At 43.5% G+C, this 11,601-nt stretch overlaps 1 protein-coding gene across 2 annotated transcripts in view; it reads right to left on the bottom strand.

Moving 5' to 3' along the window:
* The window catches only part of SLC1A4 (solute carrier family 1 member 4), a 90,195-nt gene extending 79,660 nt beyond the window's left edge, over positions 1–10,535 (bottom strand). The window contains exon 1 of one of the 2 annotated variants that reach the window (XM_060026487.1): positions 10,390–10,535. The gene's annotated coding sequence lies outside the window, so the exon portion shown is untranslated. Of the gene's footprint in view, positions 1–8,496; positions 8,827–10,389 lie in introns of those variants that run through there. The other variant, XM_060026486.1, reaches the window with a different exon arrangement.
* Between the last annotated feature and the right edge of the window lie 1,066 nt (positions 10,536–11,601).

The following is an 11,601-nucleotide window of genomic DNA, read 5'->3' on the forward strand; positions in this document are numbered from 1 at the left end:
CCAAGTCTGGGCAATGATGAATAAAGCTGCCATAAATATGTGTGCACTTTTTGTGTAAACCTAAGTTGTCAACTTATTTGGGTAAATACCAAGGAACACAATCACTGGATCAAATGGGAAGAGTATGTTTAGTTTTGTAAGAAACCTCTGAACTGTCTTCCAAAGTGGCTGTACCACTTTGCATTCCCATCAGCAAGGAATGAGAGTTCTTGTTGCTCTACATCCTCACCAATATTTGGTGTTGTCAGCGCTTTGGACTCTAATAGGTGTGTAGTAGTATCTTGTTGTTTTAACTTGCAATTCTCCCATGATCATGATCCTTTTTAAAAATTAAATTTATAATGTATCTCTTAACTTTTTCAGATGTTTGCTTTATTTTGTTTACTGAGATTCTCCTTGTTTTATATAGAATCTCTCTTCAAGAGTATATTTTACCTTGTTTACTATTATTCCACCTGCTTTCAAAATATCTACCTGTCTTTCAAATGTCAAATAAAAGTTTGTTTACTTCTAAGTACAAGACTTCCCTCCTCTGCGAATCCCAACACCATTTCTGGAGGGGTGTCTGTTGAGGGTCTTGGGGGGGACCCTTTATGTAAACGAGGACTCAAAATGTTGGGTTTAAAACTGAGAAAAAGGGGCTTCCCTGGTGGCGCAGTGGCTGAGAGTCAGTCTGCCAATGCAGGGGACACGGGTTCGTGCCCCGGTCCGGGAAGATCCCACATGCTGCGGAGCGGCTGGGCCCGTGAGCCATGGCCGCTGAGCCTGCGCGTCCGGATCCTGTGCTCCGCAATGGGAGAGGCCACAACAGTGAGAGGCCCGCGTATCACACACACAAAAAATAAAACTGAGAAAAAGTAGTTAGCACTTTTAGGTTGCTGGCTCTTCCATTCACTTCTGCCTGCAGAATTTAGTAAACTGCAAAAGTCACATTTCAAAATATTCTGAGATTATGGTCTTATTTCCGTACAAATTAGAAAATGACAAGTGAAAACAGCACAGAGAGGTAAGTGACTTGTTGGAAGGCCACACACCTGGTTGGCGATGAGTTCCCAGCTGGGCCACCTGCCTTGCCTCAATATATTTGTTCTGAGCCCTGATACCTGGGGTTCAGAGATAAACACAAGACTGATCTCAGGGATCTGGGTTTCTTTCCAGAACCTCCTGCCCTACCAGGCCCTCAATGAGCTGTCAGAACTATCAAACAGTTCAGCTACAACAAGAGTTAAATGGTGTGCTAGGCTGGAAGAATTGACCTGGTTTAAATATTGGCAGGAAGGGCAACAGGGGCTCAGCTAAGGTTGTCTTCCCTTTGTTGACCGCTGACCTAGCAAACAAACAGTGCTGGGCTGTAAAAGTCCTGAGAGCAGCGGGTAGGGTTTTGCTCCCCACTTGCCCAGAGCAGGGATGATCAATATTTGTTAGCTGTTTGAAGGAAGGCAAAATTAGGCACAGGTGTCTTGGCCATGCCTCTTAGCCATTATCTGTGGAGCTGTTAAATAAATAACCCAGTGAAAGGGGCTGAGCCCTGAGACCTAGGGGCTTTGAGACAAAGGCAAGGCTGACCCCACTGGCCCAGAGGTCTTGGTTTCTTTCCAGAAGGTCATGAGTCTCCGGCAGTAGTTCAGGGAAGCTGCTGGCTTCTGTAACTGGGCATTATAGGGAGATCACAGAGGCTGTGACCACTTGAAAGGCTTGGACAACAAAATCAAAACGGGCCCTGTTAGCCAAGATTTCCCAGCAAGGTTCAGCTGTTTACTGGTGCTGAACTAGAAAGAGTTGAGAGGAGCCCAGCTGCCCTGCGGGGAGGTGGAGGCTGTTGGAAAAACCCATTTAGTAACCACTCAGGGAAGCCCCCCAAGAGAGGGATTTAATTTTCCTTAGGTCTGAGGTCAATGGCTGCCACAGGAAGTAAGGGACAGGATTTAAACAGTAAAATTACTGACTGTACTAAATGGCTACAGATCACCAGGCATTTGCATCTACAGTAATAACCTCCACAACATGTCTGTGAATCCAACAGGGGAAGGTCGTGACTTGCCCAAGGTCACCCAGATGGTCAAATTGAGAGCTGTGATTCCAGGCCATCTGCTCCACTACAGAGCCCAGCTCTTCACGATGCCAACTTCCAATGATGAGAACATGACTTAGACTCTGTATCAAGACAAAGGGAGCTTTAAAAGATAAATGCATAAGAAGACAAAAGGAACACAGCTTCTCAAAGAACAGATTTGAAATATTCTGCTGTGTTCATAACAATTTTCTTCCCCACCTTGGAAGACTGGCATTGGTTCTATCCTCCCTGACAAGAGTTAGCCCCTGCCATGGCTCATCAGGCTCCCCCAAAGATACTCCCACACCCCCCAGTTCTGGGGGGAGGTTTGTGCCTCCCTCCCTATAGCAGATCGACTAGGGAGAATCTAATGAAGTGGGGAGATGGGTTGTTAATTCTACCTTTTCCTAAGTGTTTCCTGATTTGCCTTAGACACAGACTAACTTCTTCCAAGACCAGTGCCACTGGTATAGCATAATCGTTTATGTAACCTTGAAAATGGTGCAGTGGTTTTAAAGTTATGTCCAGTTGTGTTTTGGAGTTAAGCTTTATTTCTTTAAGACCCTCACAACATTGCACAAAAAAGCAGTTGCTGAACCATATATATGGTATAATACCATTTCTATAAAAAAAAAATCTCTATATAATTTCATGTATTTTCATAGGAAACAATCTGAGAGGATACTTAGTAAACTGCAACCACAGTTAGCTTCAGGGAGCAGGTTCACAGCTCTGCTGTGTTTGTGTAAAGGGCCCTTACACTTCTTCCTCCCCGTACTTCTATATCGTTTGACATTTTTATAACAATATGAATTATTATTTTAAGATTTATATACAGTAAAATGCACTCTTTTTGGTGTACAGTTCTATGAGTTTTGACAAACGTGTAGATTTGTGTAACCACCATCACAATCAGAACCACATGATCCAGCATTTTCACTTCTGGGTATTTACCTGAAGAAAACAAAAACACTAATTTGAAAAGTTATACGCAGGGGCTTCCCTGGCGGTGCAGTGGTTGACAGTCCGCCTGCCGATGCAGGGGACACGGGTTCGAGCCGTGGGAAGATCCCACATGCTGCGGGGCAACTAAGCCCACGCACCACAGCTACTGAACCTGCGCTCTAGAGCCCATGAGCCACAACTACTGAGCCCACGTGCCACAACTACTGAAGCCCGCATGCCTAGAGCCTGCGCTCCGCAACAAGAGAAGCCACTGCAATGAGAAGGCCGCGCACCGCAACAAAGAGTAGCCCCCGCTCGTCACAACTAGAGAAAGCCCGCATGCAGCAACGAAGATCCAACACAGCCAAAAATAAATAAATAAATAAAATGTATTTTTAAAATAAATAAAATAAAAAATAAAAATTTAAAACTAAACAATAAAGAATATAGTCCTATCACCTAAAAAAAAATCCCTTTACAGTCAACCCTCTCTCTATCCCAACCATTGGAACCAGTGAGCAGTTCTTCATCACTCTAGTTGTGCCTTTTCCAGAACGTCACGTCAATGGGATCTTACAGTATGCAGCCTTTTGAGCTTGGCTTCTTTCATTCAACATAATTATTTTGAGGTTCATTCATGCCATTGTGTGTATCACTAGTTCATTCCTTTGACTGCTGAGTAGGATCCCACTGGATGATGTATGCAGCTTGTTTCCCATTCACCTCTTGAAGTATATTAGGCTGGTTCACTGTTTTTGACAATTATGAATAAAGGAGCTATAAACACTCATGTGCAGGTTCTTACATCAACATAATTTATTTTGGGTAAATACCTAGGAGTAGGATTGCTGGGTCATATATTAAGTATATGTTTAATTTGATAAGAAATTGTCAAACCACTTTCCAAAATGGCTGTCCCATTTTACATTATGAAATAAAGAAATGTATGAGGTTCCAGTAGCTCTGCCTCCTCTCCAGAACTTGTACTTGATATGATAAGTGTTTTGGATTGTAACCATTCTAGTAGGTGATAACCTCATTGTGGTTTTAATTTGCATTTCCCCACTGAGTAATGGTATTGAGGATTGTTTCATGTGCTTCATTTTTTTGCTATCTTTCTTGGTAAAGTGTCTATTCAATTTTTGCACATTTTTTTGGATTGTTTGTTTTGTTATAGTTGAGTTGCATTACTATTTTTAAGAGCTCTATTGATACTAATTGACATACAATATACTGCATGTATTTAAAATACATAGTTTGATAAATCTGTCATAAGCATACACCCATGAAACCACTGCCACAACCAAGATAATGGACATATCCATCCCCCCCCAAAGTTTCCTCATGCCACTTGGTAATCCTTTTTCCATTCCTCTTCCTGCCAGCACCCACTCCCCAGGCAACCAGTGATCTGTTTTACGAGGTAGTTTGCATTTTACAGAGTTTTATATAAATGGAATCATACAGTATGCACTTTTAAAAATCTGGCTTCTTTCACTTAGCATAATTGTTCTGCGATTCATCCATGTATGTATCAATAGTTCATGCCTGTTTTATTGCTGAGAGTATTATTTCACTGAATTGGATACACCTCAATTTGCTTATACATTCACCTGCTGATGGACATTTTCAACGGTTACCAAAACAGCTGCTATGAACATTCATGTACAAGTCTTTGGGCATATGTTTTCATTTATCTTGGGTAAATATAATACAATAAATACCCAGGAGTGGGATGACTAGGTCATACAGTAAGTGTATGTTTCACATTTTAAGAAACTACTAAACTGTTTTCAAAATACTTGCATCATTTCACATTACTCTCTTAATAAAAGTTTTTTTTAAATGGTTTTACTGGTATTCACTGATCACTGTGTATAAACTTTCCTCAGTCACAGAATTTAGGGTGAGAGTTGAGAGAGAGCTAAGTTCTTTCTCATAATAAAAGGAAAGAATTGGATGGGTGGTGTAGGGTAGGGCCTCCAGATGGAGCTAGGAATTTGGGCCCTGATGGCAGAAACACAGAAGATTAAAAGACCCAGTGACTGTGTAGCCACAGTCACTTGGGAAGAACACAAATGTCTCCTGTGGGATTTTATGGCTGTGTGAGTTGTAAGCTGTGCTGTATAAAGACCTCTTCAATCATCTGCCATGAAATCTCCAGTGAACTCTGTACTGCTCACCACTGCTTTTGAGTAAGTGAATTCTGTGGGCCAGTGTTTTCCAAACTGCAGATAAACACCTATTCCATGACTATTATTCTTCTCTAAAAGATTCACTTTCACCAATTCATTTCATCTTTGTCTCAATCTTAAACTGATAAAGTTTTTTAAACTACTTAAATTAAAAACATGAGTCCCTGAACTCCTGACTCACCTCACGGGCCACCAGGGGGACTCACTACACACTCTGTGAAAGGCTGTCTTGGGGTACCAGGGAGGTTAAAAAACCCTTCCCTCTACTCTCTTCGGTTCAATACATTGGTCATTTGAATCAAACTGATTAAAGAGAGATTAATAGGAGAAAAGATTATTTTGCATACATATGAGGGCCTTACAGAAAAAAAGTGAAAACCCCAAAGAAGTGGTTAGACCTGAGGACTTAATATACCATTTTAACAAAGAGTAATAAACTGTGGAGAAGTAAGTAGACAAAGGAAGGAATAGGGGTTGGACTTCTAGGGGCATAAGTTGTGGGAAGGTAAATATATGGGGGAAGCTAATGGATTATAATGGATAATAGGGTTATTTAGTAAGGTTTGTTATGTTCAAGTTGGTGCTTTCTCCGCTGAAAAATCTTCTCCTCTCTGGTGATTGAGTCCTTCTCCTCTTTCTGGTATTTCTGGAAGATTTATGTTACCTTAACAAAGGGAAAGTTATGCCCTGCTTTTAGACAGACAGCTAATTGTCTTCAGTTAAAAACAATCCTTGCCAAAGTGGCATATTTTGGGGTGGCATATTCTGATCCCCTTCAAGGGAAACTTGAACAAGGCTCAGAGCCCAGTGGCTGCATGAGGGGTGTCAGCAGCAAGAGATAAGAGGACAACTGCTTACATACACTTCTACTTATGTGTGTTCTATTGTGAGTATGTTACCGAATGCAAGTTCGTGTGCCCGACGCACAGTGAGGCCAAACAAACCAAAACGTCTGTGTTTGGAGCAGAGTGAGGTTTATCTGAAATTCATCAGAAACCTGCACTTGTCAGAAAGTCCCTCCTATGACTCTTCCTGACGGTGAAGCACTTTTGCAAAAGCATCAGAGTACAACGATAACTGTCTATAAACAACCAAAAGACTTTAAAAGACATGGTTAAACACCTGCTTACAATGTAATCGATAAAGAAACGAACTATGACTGTTAGCATTTTATCAGGACATACCAGGTGTTTAGAAATTCCATATCATTTTTAGAACAATCTGTATTAATATCATTTATCCATAGAGTATAACCTGAGAAGGCTTATCATTCATTTGGTAAGGCTTTCCGCGTAATTTAACATTACCAAATAATCCTAGTTAACTTAATCTCTCTCTCTCAGATGCATCAAGGTTCCTCTGAAGCATCTCAAAGTTAGCTTCAGGTCAAAAGAAATTCAGTTAGAATTTGATATTTGGGAAGTTTGTCAAAAATATCAAAGAGGTTTCAAAACACTTGGTCAAATAAGATCACAGGTCACTGTGAAACAGCACTTAAATTCACTTAACCAAAGTGGCAAAAGATTTCAAAAGCAAACACAGATCACTTAAAGGCAAAGAACCTCACACAATCTGTTATTGAAAACAGTATTCCAAGAAAACTTTGCTCTCTTAACAAAGTTCTCTCTCTAGTCTTGCACCAGCCTACTTTATAACAGCCTACTATAACAGCCTATAAACAGCCTACTTTATAAATGAATAACAAAATTCATTTACCTAATTAAATTTAATCCAACCTTGGCTAATCCTGACCATGTACAAAACTCTTTTCTTAAGGTTCCTTTTCCACAAACTTCCCATCACTTTCTGTATCCACATTATATGTCCCCCTCCCCCGCTTTTTTTTTTTTTTTTTAACCATCTAGAAACAACCAGGTCTAGGACAAAATTACTTTCTTTTCCCTTAACAAAATGCAGTTCCATTCCTCACACTCCGTTTTACTGAAAACACACATCTTACTTTCCTAACATATTGAAATGTTTCTCTTGTTTTAGTAGATTTAATCACATATAATTTTAACCCTTAGAAACCTTAATCTCCAGCAAAAAACCAAGGAGCAAGTAACTGTGAGCTATCTGTCACACCAGCATTTCCTGATTAGAAAACGTATGCTTTAGTCTTCCTCTCCTAAGAAGGCAAAGGTGGGTAAACTTACCACCCAGCAATTAATGTTCCAATATTTTATCCTATCTGAAATGACCCAGATAGTCGATGAATTCTCACCACTCAACTTAATTTAGTTTCAAGTTATCAAGTTACTTTCCTTGCTGACAAATTCACAACAGCTAAAATAAGGTCTTATTTGACCTCTAGTAAACCTAGGTACAACAGAAGTACTATACTTAACATGTTGACACTAAAGACATGTCAATATTAGTCAAACCAACAAGCTTAAGCTAGCTTCGATACCAGATGTTGATTCAGCACTGAATATCTCCCAGATCACTTGAACCTAAAATTCATTCTGACAAGTTTCTTTTTTATTTCTGAGAATTTAGATAAGCACTTAATTTCTTTTAAGCCAATTAAACAGAACTCATCCACGAACCAATCTTGGCAACGCCACTTTGGAGCCAGAGACACCTCGTATTTATAAGGTACATACATATATCTATTTAGACAGAGATCTTACAATTGTTCTCTGTTCACTCATACCTAATTATTCATGGACAAACAGCAAACCAATGCAACGCAGAATTGCAGGTCTCTCAGGGTCACAATTCCCTGACTCCAGAAAGGGAAATTCCCAACCAGTCCTCTGCCATAGAAAAAGCCAATGCAATAGGGAAGGATACCCTCGTGTTGTCAGAGACCAGAGACGTCTCAACCAGCCAACACAAGTACTGATATACACACATAGACAAACAACAAATATCGTCCCACAAACAAAAGATAACACAAGGTGTAGCCCCCAAATTCCACTTCAACTCCGAGATGGAGGCTGCCAGAGTGTCCTGGCTCCCGAAAGAGAATGGGCCCAGAGTGGCTTGTAATGAGCCCTGGATGGCTCACTCCCTGAAAGTGAAGTGAGCCCTAGATGGAGCAAGTAGAATTTTCCCATCCTGCACAAGCCAGGATGATACACACAAAAACACAAACTACAAATAAGGTATGGTCACACAGAAAATCAGAGGAGGTGTAGTCTAAAAATTCCACTTCCACTCCCAGACAGAGGCCTCCAGATTGGCCCAGCTCTTGAAAGAGAATGAACCCAGAGTGGCTAGCCCAGAGTGGCTCACTTTCCACAAGAGTGGAAGGAGTGGAGAGAATTCCCAGCCTGCATGCATACTGGAGCTACTCACCCCAAAGCCACACCGAAAGTGAACTGTAGCTTAGGACGTTCCTTGGCTCCAAACGGACTTGGGCTGAGGCGGCCAGTGCCTGCCACGGAGAGTCTCTCTGAGTTCCCCAGAGCAAAATGAGCTCCGGCAGCTGCTGGGGATTCGGGGAAAGGGCTGCTCCTGGCCAGGGTCGACTTGCCACAGGCATGAACTCCTGGGCTGGCTCACCAAAACTGTTACCGAATGCAGGTTTGTATGCCCACCCCACGGTGAGGCCAAACAAACGGAAACGTTGAAATTTGGAGCAGAGAAAGGTTTACTGCAGGGCCAGGCAAGGAGAATGGGTGGCTCATGCTAAAAACCGTGAACTCCCTGATGGTTTTCAGGGAGAAGTTTTTATAGACAAAATTTGGGATGAGGGTTGGCAGGGTGTGTGACTTTCTTCTGATTGGTTGGTGGTGAGGTAACAGGGTAATGCTCAGCCTGAAGTTGCCATCCTCCACCTCAGTGGAGGCCTTAGTTCCTACAGAAGAGCTCAAAGGTATTGTTATGTGTATCCCTTCAGGAGGAACCAGGATCCTGCCCCAGGGTTGCACTATTGTTTCTCGACTGCTCCTTCTTTGTTTCTGCACCCCTCCCATTCCCTGATTAGCAACTGTTTGAATCTGCCCTTTGGAACTCAGGGAAGGTCCAGGAGGCTGAATGAAGCCTATTTCCTACAAACAAGAAAAGGGGGACATGGAAAGGCTTTTGTGTCCAGGAGGGCCCCACAGGGACCTGCTCAGTTTTCAGGATGTGGCCTCCTAGTGGGCACAAGCCCATGACGTTGGACCTTCGGCTTTCCAGCCCATCAAACCTTGGTGCTGAGCTTGGTACATCACGCGTGCTCTATACACCCTTTTCCAATAAATAGCAGAGCTCACAATTCGTAACCAGGCAGTAAGTGGTCAGTGCCACCTCTGCAGAAGCCCTGGCGCTGGAGGAACTCAGAGGAGGGACCCAGGCTTTTTTCCTATGACTCCTTCTCGTGACATGCACTCCAGTCAGCCCATATCAACCACTGGAGGGGCCCATACGATTTGTCTGCACTTCCTCTGTGATATCCAACACTCCCACCAAATCCAGGCCCCTGCTATTTCCACCTATTTCTGGGGGGGGAGTGACTCTGCCTTGAACTGGTGGCACCAGGCAAGGAGCGTGGTCTCTGCAGGTTTTGTGCTCAAAGTGGGGCTAAGTTTGCTCTGAGCGTCTTAATCACCCTTCTTGGGCCAGCAAGGATTATGAGTTATGGCAAAGGAGGGAGGGGGCCTATCACCTGCGAAGAAACTCTGGCTCCCAGCTAGCCTTCCAGACCACGTTCCGACTAGCAAGTACCTGCCACGGCCTGAGGGTACTTTGAAAGGTTTCTGAGACAGCTGAGGCCTCATCGCGGGAAGGGGTGAGGGCAGTGAAGAAGGCAATGGGGGGTGGGGGGTGGCGATTTGGACTAAGTTCCTTTGGAGTCACGTCTTTCTCTAGAACTGGGCTTATATAATTTGTTGCTTGAGAGCTTTTCGAGAGTTTAGAGTCGTGGTTCTCAAAGGGCAGTCAGTCTCTGGGTCAGCAGTCTCCGCGCCACCTGGGAACTTGTTTGAAATGCAAATTATCAGGCCACCCCAGACCTCTGGAGGTGGAAGCCAGCCCTCTGCGTTTTAAAAAGCCCTCTGGGTGATGGTGATGTAGGCTGAAGTTTGAGAAACTGTAGAAAGTGACTCCTTAAAAACATTCCCCACCAACCCACTCCTGATCACCTCGTCTCTCTCTCACACACACGCACGCACGGACGCACTTGACTCGGAAAGAGCCAGAGCGTACATCTGTGAGATGTGGAGCCCGGGTCGCTCCGAAGCTGACTTAAAGAATCGCAAGGCGTACCTCCCCCTGCTTGCCAACAGGAGCCCTTTGCTTCCGCCACGACTTTCACACAGTCCGTATTCAACTCGCTGTGCCGACCTTGCTTTTGCATTCCAGCGGGGCACAAAGCTGAGGCCTGTTTTCCCATTGTCTGTCAGATGAATGCTTGGATTGGTGTCCGGCTGCCCGCTCGTGCTTGGTAATCCGAAACAGAGACCTGGAAGTCTCGGGGCCAATTCAGGCTTCCTGCCGGGGAGCCAGCTGGAAGCCTGTTGGAGAAGAAAGGACGTTGGTGTCACAGCGCCACCCTGTGGCGGGGAGGGAAAGAGCCACTCTGCACGGCGGTCTGCATTGGGCTTGGAGTCTGCAGAGACCTTAAACCTCATCAAATCCAAACATAACAAAACGCCCATTTAAAGAGCATTTACTGTGTGTTAAGCACGGTAATCATTGCCTCAGAGTTTCCTACGCGGTAGATAAGGTCACACAGCTGCTAAAAGTGAGCCAGGCTATGAGTCCCCAAAAGTCTGTAGAGAGGTGACACAACTAAGTACCAATCTGTCCTTTCATGCTCTTCCAAGTTCCAGTGGGGAATGCTCTTTATAGCCCTGCTTCTCAAACCCACAAGTGCAGGCAACACCTGGAGATCCTGTTACAATGCAGATCCTGATTCAGCAGATCTGGGCAGGCACCCAAGATCCTGCATTTCTAAGGGCTCCCAAGTGATGCTGATGCTGGATCATGGACCACACTAAGAGGCAAGACCCAGAGCAGTGCTGTCCGGTAGAACACGGAAGGCTCTAACCCCACGCTGTCCAACACATTGGCCACTAGCCACCTGTGGCCATCGAGCACTTGAAATATGGCTACTGCAACTGAGAAACTAAAATTTTCATTAATTTCAACTACTTTAAAAGTAAATAGCCCCTCCGTGGCTAGTGTATCCCATACTGGACAGAGCAGGGTCCCTCATGAGGGGGGGCTTAGGCTAGCTTGTTATAGAAGAGCCAAAATTCCATGGCAGGTTAAAGCAGGATTATTGATTAACAGATTTTTAGAGCCATGGGAGATTAATAGACTCCAACCTTGAAGATGTGGTATATATATACAATGGAATATTATTCAATCAAAAAAAAGTGAAATAAAAAAAACAGTGAAATAATGCCATGTGCAGCAACATGGATGGACCTAGAGATTATCATACTAAGTAAAGTAAGCCAGACAAAGACAAAT

The sequence above is a fragment of the Delphinus delphis genome, chromosome 12 (genome assembly GCF_949987515.2).
Source record: "Delphinus delphis chromosome 12, mDelDel1.2, whole genome shotgun sequence".
In the NCBI taxonomy this organism is placed as follows: Eukaryota; Metazoa; Chordata; class Mammalia; order Artiodactyla; family Delphinidae; genus Delphinus; species Delphinus delphis.